This window comes from Cryptomeria japonica, chromosome 11, assembly GCF_030272615.1.
Source record: "Cryptomeria japonica chromosome 11, Sugi_1.0, whole genome shotgun sequence".
NCBI classification, from domain to species: Eukaryota; Viridiplantae; Streptophyta; class Pinopsida; order Cupressales; family Cupressaceae; genus Cryptomeria; species Cryptomeria japonica.
Window position 1 is genome coordinate 433,818,786 of NC_081415.1, and position 12,809 is coordinate 433,831,594.

Below are 12,809 nucleotides of genomic sequence, written 5' to 3' on the forward strand. Positions count from 1 at the left end.
CAATGGCCTATTTATTATAGTGAGTTGGGAACCCCTGGTCCGGGTGTAGTCACTTGGGTCATTCCCCTCTTACCTTCTCAAAGAGAAAGTTGGGAGGGCAAGTCTGCTAGAGGTAAACATGCAATCAAACAAGAAAAGGTTGGAGGGTCTGGATTTCTGATCGTCTAGCTAGATGAGAGCATACTCTCCTACCTTTACGCTTTTCTTAAAGACACATAAGACAATGGTTCATTCCATTTTAATTAATATCTAGGTGCCTAATTTAAATAAATGCACAATGTTTGGTCGGATTTCTTAGGCAACCTACAAAACAACTTGATTAGTAGTTTGAAAAATGGAGTCTTCAACAAGCATCCTGCAAAAGACAACAAAATAACAAAAATATTTTTTTTTTTGAATTTTTTGGAATAAGTAGAAAAACATGAATAAAAACTTTTTTACTAATGACAAATGTGGATTTGGAGGAAAATTTGATGGGTAAATGGTGTTGGACTAGGTTTTTGCTACTTTCCAAGGGATAAGCAAGCAAAAAATGGGGATTTTTGGAGGAGAGATGAAAGAATGGAAAATTTTTTCCAAGAGGGACAAAGAAGCAAAAGTTGGAGATGGACAATATGGGAAAATTTGGAGGTGATTGGATAAAAGGGGAAGGAGCTATGGTAAACCCTAAAAATAGAGGAATGTGGGTTTTCAGGCTTCAAAAAGTGGATTTTGGGATAAGGCCCCTAAGGAAGGAAATGTGGGAAATGGCAATGTGGGGGATCTAGTGAAGTTTGGAGGGAAATGGAGTGAAGATAGAGCAGATATGGCAAAAAAATAGAATAATTTTTTTTTTTTTTTTCATTCCTAAATTTAATAGAGCAGACAGTCGTGCTAAACAAAATTGAAAAGTGCATAAGGTCTAGATATCTGATTGTCTAGATAGAAAAGAGCATACTTTCCTACTTTTACACTTTCTTGCAAACAAACAGATTATTTAAAACAAAACAGATGATTAAAACTGAACAGAGCTGCAGATAGACATTATTTAAAACTAAACAGATGATTAAAACTAAACAGAGCTACGAACAGACATATTATTAAAACTAAATAGATGATTAAAATAAACAGAGCAGCTAACAGACAGATTATTAAAACTAAACAAATTATTAGAACTAAACAGAGCAGCTTACAGACATTATTAAAACAGATTAGATAACAGAAAAAAAAAAAATGCAGTCGCACTGATATTCAATTTTTTTTTTTTACAAAAAACGCTGAAGCAGAAATAGAAAATAAATAGAAGTAAGAAAATGCAAGAGAGAAAGAATGAGGAGATAGAAGAATTTTATGGGCGGACACCCAATTTTTTTTGAATTTCTCCTTCGCGCCAAAACCCTGAAACAGTCATGAACCTGCGAAAAAAAACTTCACAAAAAAACACTCAAAGATACTTCCTTTAAAACAAACAATCAAACAAAGCCACCCAACCTGGTATAGCTTTCCTGGAAGAAATTTGTAGAAGAGAACCAATCCTTCAACAAACTTCCAAATAAATTTCTCTTCACCTAAATCCCAGACTTGTTTCCTATGTTCCCCCAAAATAAAGACCTATTCCCCTTTTTAAACTAAAATTCTTGGTTGAATATATTTTTCCCAAAAACCTAAATTTAGTAATAAAAACAATTTTATTTTCTTTTCTAATTTTCTAACAAAGGATAAGTTAACATGCAATAATTAAAAATCATTTTTCTTTCTTTTCTTTTCTCATTCAAATTAATTAATTTTCTAAATAAAAAATTAAAGCAATACTTTAATTCTAATTAATTCTAATTAATTCTTTTATTCTTTTATTCATTTATTCTTTTATTCTTTTATTTATTTCTTTATTTATTATTTTATTTATTTATTATTTTATTCTTTTATTTATTTAAAATTCTAGGAAACAATAAATGAAATTAATCTAATTTATTTTTCACTAAAATTTAAATAAAATATATTTCTAATATCATGCAACTTGCAACTTAATTTAATAACTTCTTTTAATTAACTAAATTTATAATCTCAATGCATAAAATACGTAATTCATAAATACCAACTATGAGATAACTCCATAAATTTAATTAATTAATTAATTAATTTAAAACCACTAAACACACAAACTGAGAAAACCTCAAGCAAATACTCATAAAAAGATCAAATGACAAAATATGAAGGCTGAACAAACTGACAGGACGATCAACTGACAACACTCACAAGAGTGTAACTATGTAAACTAGGGTCAACTACTACCTCCTCCACTTCCATTGGAAAATATAAGGCACGCTTAGACCTAGGAAGCCAAGTGGAGATGATGCCTCGTACCTACCCAATACTTGTACCTACAATATCCTGCATCACCAAACCACACATGCATATATACAATATAGAAAACATGGCATACACATCGATGAAGGAGAATCACAACGTTCCCTGTCTCACCAAAACAAGTGAAGGAAAATCATCCCCTTGCATCCAATACACTCACAGACACACAACATATAATTACACAATGCATAGATAAAGTAAAGTGTCAGTACATAACAATAATCCATAAAATGCCATAAATCACAAGTATTGAAATATTGCAAATAAATTATGCATCTCATATCTAGAAAAAATCATGAAATAATGTCATATAAGTCTGAATAACACATCATGGTAATGTATCCACTGAAAGTAAACAATAATAACATATGAGTCTAATAAGTTAAAACGAGTAAGGGTAATACACACAAAAAATTAAAAATCCAACTAAAGTTAGGATATCATTTTTGAACATCCTTTCTTCTCTTCTCCATATAAGGTTACATTAAAGTCTTGTCCTATAATAATTTTTACTTTTTCATCAATAATAGTGCATTTGAGATTTGTTCCACACCTCTTTCTTGGCCACTATTACAATGGGACCATATACATTTAGAAGAAATATTTGATCTTGTAATGTGAATACCTTTACTCTTTTTAGCAACCTATTTGGATTGAGAGGGTGCAATAAGTTGGGTCCGAATTAGGGGGAAGTGCACACGTTGGGAACAATGCCACTAGGAATGAGGCCCTGCTATTTTCTAAATAGGTCCATATTTTGGTTCTAGGTCCCAAAACCAAAAAATATTGGGGCCTCATTATTATTTGGGGCTGAGATTGAAATGGGGACCCATTTTTCTCCATTATAGAATGGGACCCCATTCCGTAAAAGTATTTTCACAGCAAAAAAACATAATAGGGCCTCGTTATCTAAACAGGTTTCTATTTATATAATGGGTCCCCATGTTATTTAAAAATTTAAAAACTACCCTACCATGTGCCTTAGGATCCAAGTCAAGTAAGGCTTGGAATGCCCAAACCTAGGCCTTGGATGTGCAAGTACAAGGTTGGCCTATGTGAGTAACAAAATACTGACTTCTAGCATATGCTTGATGCCCATTTTTACAAACTTATGAGATGAAATTAAAACCCATTAGAGATTATCTTGTGTATATTCCAAATATGTAATTTTTTTAAAGATTTGATTATCTTATCTTTTTTTAAAATTAATTTTATTAGATTTGGTCCATAAACTTGAAATATTAAGTTTTTTTATTTATTTAATAATTTTTTTGTTTTTACATTTTTTGAAAAAAAATTAAATGACATCAATCTAGAGACAATTATTTTCAATATTAAAGATTTTTTTTTTTAAAATGATAAGTTTAGGTCAAATTATGGTGGTCATACATGAGGTGTTTCTAAAACAACAAATATGAGAAATAGAAAATTAATAAAAAAATTTTCAAATTTGTTTTTACAAAAAATATTCTCATTAATGTTGAATGTGTTAATAATATTTTTGCACAAGGGTTTGAGTAAACTCTTTAATTTGTGTCAAAAAGTGGTGGCCATACATGTGCATGATATGGTCCTAAAATAGGCATTTTTAAATAGTGGTTTTTTAGAAATCTCTTTTGAAATTAAGTTTATATTATTTGGGTATTAAAATAAATTACATATCTGGAAATAAGGCTCTAAGCACTACATTTTGTATTACTAACTAGTGTAAAGATTAAATCTTTAAATGCTTCAAATTTTTAGGTCAAATGCAGCAAATTTGAAAATCGGGGAAAACACTTCCACTTTTTTGAAAAAACGTGGACTCAAGTTCTTCCACACACTCGATTATCTATTGTCACTTACACTAGTAGCTTAAATGGACCCCATAATATACCCAAACCATTCAATTCACATAATATTCCTTTCTATTTCTTCTAGGTCATCAACAAAGGTTTACCTCTAGCTTCATATATTTTTGTTTCCTATATGAAGATTGCATCCACTTTATCTTGATCTACTTTCTGCTTCATCAAGTTCTTCTTGTTAGGGGAATTTAAGTCTCTAGCATTCCATGTTGAGGACCTCATGGAAATTGGGGAAGGGATAGTCCCTTCCTTGACCATAATTTCATTAGCCCCTTGGAATTCCTTGCTAGTTCAAGCATAACCTTCTTGAATTTTCTCCCTTTCATTCTTTTCTCACTAACAATATTTGAGAGATAATGAATTGTAGTTATTCAATGAAGGTAGGTATGTGGGAGTTTATTTTTGTTAGATAGTTTAACATTGCAATAATACTTCAATTTTTCATTTATTATTTTTTATTTTACCTATTTTTTTTTTTTGCATTCCTTAAGTGTGTTAAGGCATTGAATGAGGGGTTTTTTTCTCTTTTTTCCGACTAGGTTTTGATGAGGAGGTGCATCAAGGTTTTGATAATTTGTGGGTACATTGTAAACTCACATAAATTAAACAAATTGGCTTAAAAAAATCATTAAATCTATCAATTTTATGCAAAATTTGCACAAAAATTATAAATATTTTCCACTTTGACCTTGGTGATGAGGTGTCATCATTTTGGTGATGATTGGGTAAATGAATGGAAAAAAATTGCATCTTCATAAAATGTGAGTGCACTTCAAATAACTTGCAGGTTGAAGGTTTTCTAAGGGGTGATACAAAAAATCAAGTTCGAGGATGTTTGTAACTTTTTACTTTAAAAAATGACCATAACACATGTGCTTATAATAAAATCACATTATGGTTAGGAGTGACTAAGCCTAGGGATTAATCACTCAAAACCATGATGCGAGAGCATAATTACACACTCACATTATGGTCTCTAAGTTAAAAAAATGGGGTGGCTAGTTTTTAGTCCTCCATCTTTGTGCAAATGTAATAGGTTTAACCTCTTAGTTTTTTTGCCTTTGATTATAGAGTTAAGATAATAATACCACATCAACTAAGGCATTTTTGTGGTGGTTTATTTCCACAAAAAAAGAGGGGTTGGTGTAAAGTGGAAAAATCGAACCCTAGTCGTTCTCCCCTTCCCAACTCCAAGGAGAGAGAAGGGAGAGTCACTAGGGTTGATGGTTTTCACTTAGGAGGGAATTTAAATTCAAAAGAGGGGTTGAAACCCACAAGATCCAATCCCATGCAATGCAAGATTGGATTCTATATGAGTTTCAAGGGTTGTGATAGCAAGGATACCCTCTTTTGTAAAGATTGTGGATAGAATGATTAAGCTAGGAATGCATAGAAAAGTGAGAAAGATTCACTTATAAACAGAGATAGGGATATGATATGAAGCTGCGGACCTCGAATTAGCAGTAAAATGTCGAGACGGTGCTGTTCTGCAAATTTGAGCGAAAGTTGACGGGACGATGGCGCCCGGCGTGCACACGGTCCTCCGAAAAATCCGCGAAACGAAGGGGGATCTGTTCGTCTCTGCACAAGGATTCCAGATCTTCAATTACAGCTGCGTACCTACAACCTACACACAAAAAAGAGAGGACGATTGGGGGGTTAGGGATGAGGGGTTTGCCTTTAGGTCAAACCCCGGTTTTGGAATTAACCAAGAAATGAGAATGTTGTAAATGTAAATGTTTGTAATGTAAACAAGTATTGATACCTTGTTGTAAGAATGTTTGTATTCTTACATGCGAAGGTGTAATGTATGTAGTATGTTGTATATTGTATGTGATCTCCTCTTCAATGGTTGAATCCTTGTCTTGAATGCAACACTTGGCCTTGAATGGAGACTTAGAATGCTCAATTGCTTGAAGGAATGCTTGAATGCTTGAATGTTTGAATATCGCTTTCGCGCCTTGCTCACATATGTCCTCCTCCTTTTGAGAGGGGAAATTTAGTTTATGTACTTGTCAATTAGGGCTGATAGACTGATTTTCCCGACCTTAGGCTGACCAGGAAATGTTATTTTCCAATTTGCAAACATAAAGACCCGAGACCCAAAAGAGACCGGGCCCAAAAATAGGGCCAGGGACCAGGGCGCTGGGCACCATGGTCCTGGGGGACCAGGGCGCTGGGCACCCTAGTCCTGGGGGACCAGGGTGCTGGGTGCCCTAGTCCTGAAGGACCAGAGTGCTGGGCGCCATGGTCCCACCTCCAGGGACAGCAGGGTGCAAGGAGGATCAGGCCAGGGTGCTGAAAAATGCAATTTTTGATGTCATGAACAAGTTTCGGGGTCTCCATTCAGGTTCCGTGTTGCATCGCCATCGTGAAGACCCGAATGCAGTTGAAATTGCAAGTGTTGCAATTTTAGGACGCTACATTTAGCCCCCACTTTAGCAGGAGTATAAGCGTACGCTCATACTTCCGGTAAAGTACAAGGAAACAACATTGAAAAACTTTCACCACGTCAAGGAGGCAAGATACACCAAGCCCCCAGTGGACTAAGGATCTTATGACTTCGATTGACAAAGTAAAAGGGAAGATCATGAGGGAGAACCATGACTATCAGTAGTAAGGTTCCCTCACTATGAGTCATGCAAGAAAGATATCAAAAATTTTCAAGGCAAAGCTAAATTTGTCAAGAAATTTTTAAGTATCTTGAAAAGATATGAACGAGATGTATGCCCCCCTATGTTAAAGCGATCACACACGCCTCACCGGGGGTGATTGCTTTAAAGTAGTGATACATATAAGAAATGAGAAAGGAGCACGTTATCGCAAGGATTTAGCCCCCAAGTATGAGATAAGCCCAAGGATAATAGACACAAAACACAAAGCACAAGGTGACTTCGCTTTCCTCGGGGTCAGTATGCTGTATGATAATTCATGTATATCATATGTATGTATGCATAATTGTTCTTCATTCCCCAATCAAGGAAGGTCACCTAGAAGAAGGGAACACATGTATCTTTTGAGTCAACATGAGAGAGACCAAAGAGATCTCAATGCTTTGCATCGTCCTCAAGTAGACAACACTAAGGACGACAAATAGAAGAATGAGAATAACATATAGAAGAAGTAACAAAAGAAAGAGAGGAGGAGAGAATCTGCTATGCTAATGAACTAGTCTAGCACGTCATCTACCCCCCGATCTTGCTGATCAATGTTTCGGGAAGGCAGGGAACATGCTAGAGGAGAAACATCCAACACAGCAGATGGAGCTATCACAAGATCCAAACAAGGGCTATGTTCATGTTCCAAGCCACGTTGTTCTTGTCTAGGAGCTAGGATAAGTGCTTTAGAAAATTCATTAGATAAATCAATATCAACAAGTTCATATTCATTATCAGAAGCAAGAGAAGTAACATTTTCATCTATATCATCATCAAGATTTATAAAAATAGGGTCTTTAACTCGCACAGGATCAAGACCATCATGCATCTTATGTTTAGGAGATTTTGGCTCAATTTCCGGCTGAGGAGAAAATGGAATAATGCTTGTTGAAGGTGTTTTTGGGGATTGCAAAGTTTGAGCTCTAAGACGACGCTTTCGCCACCGTTCACGTGCAAAACGATTTCGTCTAGTCTTAGTAGGAAGTTGAGAAGATTGAGGAGGAGGAATGTTCTCATCCTTATCACTTGGGTGTTTAGGTTGTGGTCTCTTAGGCTGAACAATAGGAGAAGAGGAAGGTCTCTTCTCTCCATAAGAGGAAGGAGGAGGAACTGCTCCATATAAGGGAGGAATATTTGGTTTAGGAAGGAGACCAAGTCCATCATGACGAGGAGGGATAGGTCTACTTTTAGGAAGTTTATTAGATATAGGCATAGTCACATCCATAGGGATGGGTTGGGAATCTTCTTGAGGAAAGAAATTAGTTTTATCTTTCAAAGGAAGAACTTCCTTCTCAAGAATGATAGGAACGTCAAGTTTGGGTGTTCTAGGTTCACTTAGAGATAGGATCATATCTTTTTTCCACTTTTGATAAGATTTGAAAAGATGATCACTTCGCGGAGGAAGAGATTGGAATTGTTTAGGCCAAAAATAATCAATAGGAATGCTAGAAGTTCTTTTAGCTGGTTTAAAGAGACTATGATTGACAGTAACAACTTCACCATTATGGGGAAATTTCAAACACTTGTGAATAGGAGAAGCAATAGCTTTCATGGAAGATAGCCAAGGATAGCCTAGCTTCACATGAAATTGTTCGGATGATGGAATAATAGCAAAGTCCACATCAAGGGATTTGTTATGGACCTCAATAGGTAATGTAATAGAACCAATTGCAGGAGAAGAAAATGCATCAAGTAATTTCACAACCACATTTTTTTCGTCATAGATCACTTGATTCAATTGCAAAGTAAAAAGAAATTCTTCAGTAATGATATTAACCATGCAAGAAGGATCAATAAGCACTCCACGGCAAGGTGTATTTTTGACTTTTGCAACTATATATAAAGGACCATCAGGTGCCCTGATAGTTTCGCTAGAATCAAAGGTGATGGAAAGTTCTTTAGGGATTTTCTGCTGCTCCACAAAGTTAATCACATTCAGAGTCATGGACACAAGATCATCAGGTGAGACAGAGGAATCAATAGTATCAATCGCATTAGAGATATGAGAAGGTAATGGATCAGTAAAAATCTGAAAATTTTGGTTAGTAGGAGCTACAGATGTATTGCCTTTATCATTCACTCCAGAAAAAAAAATAGTATTATTATCAATCAAATCTTGAATTTTACCCTTTAAAGCAAAACATTTTTCAGTATCATGCCCAGGTTGACGATGAAATTGACAAAAAGATTTGTTATCAAAATAGGGTGAATTAATCTTTGCAGGATCTATTTGCCTTATAGGAGGAAGAGTAAGCACATTTTGTTCCAATAACTTATTCATAATACTATGCAATGATTCATTCAAAGGAGTAAACTTTCTTTCTTTCTTAAAAAACTTAGAAATAGGAGGCACACCTGATGCTGCATTCACATTGTTGTTGATGATGTTTTCATTGAATTTAATGGACTCTCTGTTCGGTTTAAACTTCCCAAATGGTTGTTGACTACTATCACCCTTATCACTCGAAGCCATAGGATGTGATTGTTCCATTTGACTCACAGTCAGTTGATAATTGTGAAGAGTTGCACACAACTGTTGGAAAGAAGTAAACTCAGAAAACATGAGTTTTTCTCTAATGTCTTTTTGTAAATTAGAAATAAAGATTCTTTGAATATCATTGTTAGGCACTGGAAAAGAAATTTGAGCATACAAATGCTTATATCTACCAATGAAATCAGTCACTTTTTCTTTAACACCTTGTTTACAATGCATTAAATCAATCAAAGTAACCTTAGGACTTATATTGTTTTGAAATTATTGAATGAAAGCATTTGCAAGTTTTTCGAAAGAAGAAATAGAATAGGAAGGCAATGAGCAATACCATTGTAGGGCTTTGTCTCTTAATGTTCTAGTAAACAGTTTTGCAAGCAACCTTTGGTCATAAGCAAAATCAGTACATATTGTTTGAAAGGTCTTAACATGTGTTAGAGGATCACCCTTACCATTATAAAGCTCCAAATGTGGAATTTCAACATGTTTAGGGGGAATAGCTCGAACAATGTCAAGAGAAAGTGGGCTCGCAACATCAAATGTGGGCACACTAAACTTAGATTGATTCATAGAGGCAATTTGTTGCTGTAAAGAAGAGACAGTTTGTGCAAGATTGTTAATGGTCGCTTCAGTCGAAGAGTTCATATTAGACGTGTTAGATTGTGATGGAGGTGTTATGTTATTGAAAGAAGGTAGAGAGTAAGGTGGTGGGACACTATGATAGTTAGTCATAGGAGATGATTGGAAAGGAGGAACACTACAAGGAGGAATGGAAAACGAATTGCCCCCTTGCGTCATGTTCATTTGTGGTAATATAATAGGAACACTTATTGAAGGAATGAATGAAGAAATCGGATTGAATGAAGGAAGCAGGTTGATTGAAGAAGAGGGATTGCCCCCATGACTGGTAATCATAGGAGGAATATCTTGTGTTGAAGTAGTCATTATGTTTGATGTAAAAGTAGGTATACTAGCAATAGGAGTCGTCAAAGGAATAGAATGATTGTCTTGAGTAGGAGGTTGTGTATAACCTAAGGTTTCGGCACAACTTTTCATAGGCATCACATTTGAATCCACAATGTGTGAAATACCACACAAAATATCAATTCCATTCTTATCACTTTGAAGCATACGTTTTAGACCCTCAATTAAAGGAAGAGCTTGACTATCAGGGTATTCTTGAGACATCCATTATCGAAAATCGTCAAATTGGTTATCCAATTTTGAAAGTTGTTCTATAGAAACCTCATGGAGAGCTTCTTCATCATTAAGAGGATTAGAGGAATTACCCATGTCCTTGTTAAAAAGGCCATTCAAATTAGGTTCCATCTCCTCAGTAATTAAACCTTGGAAGGACTTAATTCTAAGGCTTCGTCTAACGGGAATAGCGTAAGTAGGACTTATTGTTGTAAAACTCATGCACTAAAGAAAGAGAGAAGATTTTGAATTTTAGAGGTAGCAAATTTCAGTAAAATCAGCCAATCTTCTAGATTTAAGCTGTTAAATACAATCAGGACAATCTCCTGAAATTTTGGAAAAAATGTCTGGGACCGTGGCGCTCGGGGTGCACACGGTCCTCGCAACTTTTTTTGAAATTTGTAGGGATGAAAGTTATGATGATTTTACAGCTAACCTGAAAAAATTGAGTGATTTTACGATCTGTAGATAGGCCAAATTAAAGTTGCAATCTCAAAATTGAACCCTACCAAGATTGTCGAAAAATGCAAAATTTGAATTTTGAAAAAGAGAGGGAAACTGAAATTTTGAATTTTATGATTTTAGAGGGAATACCAAAAGCAATGCAAGTTTTGAAATTTGAAAATTGACTCAATTTCACGCAAAATTCAATTTTGAAAGCGGAAATCAAAGTTGTTGTAATTAAGCACTTAATTTCAAAAGTCACAAATTGCAAAAATTTGAATAAAGCACTGAAATTTCGAATGAATGATAACACACTTTTCAGATTTAGGACTGTAAGAAACACAATTTTGACACAAATTTCAATTTCAACAAATTTTGAATGATTAGAAGCCTTTATCCAAGCAATCGCTAGACCAACTTTGACTGTAATTTTGAAAGTGTTAGAATTGATGAAATCAGCCAAAATTCTGGATTTTAGCAGAAAAATACAGTAAGATCGAGCTCCCGAAATTTCAGAAAAAATGTCGAGGACGATGGCGCTCGGAGTGCACACGATCCTCGCAACTTTTTTCCAAATTTTCAGGGATGAAAGATATTATGATTTTATTGCAGAATCCAAAGTTACAGCCGATTTGGAGGTGTTTTGATCAGTGAAATTGTCGGACAAAGGTTGAATCAAAAGGGTTTCAAAAATTAGGGTTTTGACACTTAACCACTTAATTTTCAAAATTAAAGCACAAATATGAATTGATAATTTGTAATAGAAGGGCAGATCTGAAACAAGCATTAACTATTAAACATTTCACAAGCTCAATTACTAAAAAGAAAATTTAGGGTTTTTATGCAATTAACCTCTAAAATTTTGCAAAAGATCAAACATGGAAATATAATTAGGAAAGCAAAATTTTCAGATCTAACCATGAATAATCAAAAAGGATGTTCACATTGGGTTCACCAAAATGTAAAGCGGAAAAATCGAACCTTAGTCGTTCTCCCCTTCCCAACTCCAAGGAGAGAGAAGGGAGAGTCACTAGGGTTGATGGTTTTCACTTAGGAGGGACTTTACATTCAAAAGAGGGGTTGAAACCCACAAGATCCAATCCCATGCAATGCAAGATTGGATTCTATATGAGTTTCAAGGGTTGTGATAGCAAGGATACCCTCTTTTGTAAAGATTGTGGATAGAATGATTAAGCTAGGAATGCATAGAAAAGTGAGAAAGATTCACTTATAAACAGAGATAGGGATATGATATGAAGCTGTGGACCTGGAATTAGCAGTAAAATGTCGAGACGGTGCTGTTCTACAAATTTGAGCGAAAGTTGACAGGACGATGGCGCCCGGCGTGCACACGGTCCTCCGAAAAATCCGCGAAATGAAGGGGGATCTGTTCGTCTCTACACAAGGATTCCAGATCTTCAATTACAGTCGCGTACCTACAACCTACACACAGAAAAGAGAGGACGATTGGGGGGTTAGGGATGAGGGGTTTGCCTTTAGGTCAAACCCCAGTTTTGGAATTAACCAAGAAATGAGAATGCTGTAAATGTAAATGTTTGTAATGTAAACAAGTACTGATACCTTGTTGTAAGAATGTTTGTATTCTTACATGCGAAGGTGTAATGTATGTAGTATGTTGTATGTTGTATGTGATCTCCTCTTCAATGGTTGAATCCTTGTCTTGAATGCAACACTTGGCCTTGAATGGAGACTTAGAATGCTCAATTGCTTGAAGGAATGCTTGAATGCTTGAATGTTTGAATATCGCTTTCGTGCCTTGCTCACATATGTCCTCCTCCTTTTGAGAGGGGAAATGTAGTTTATATA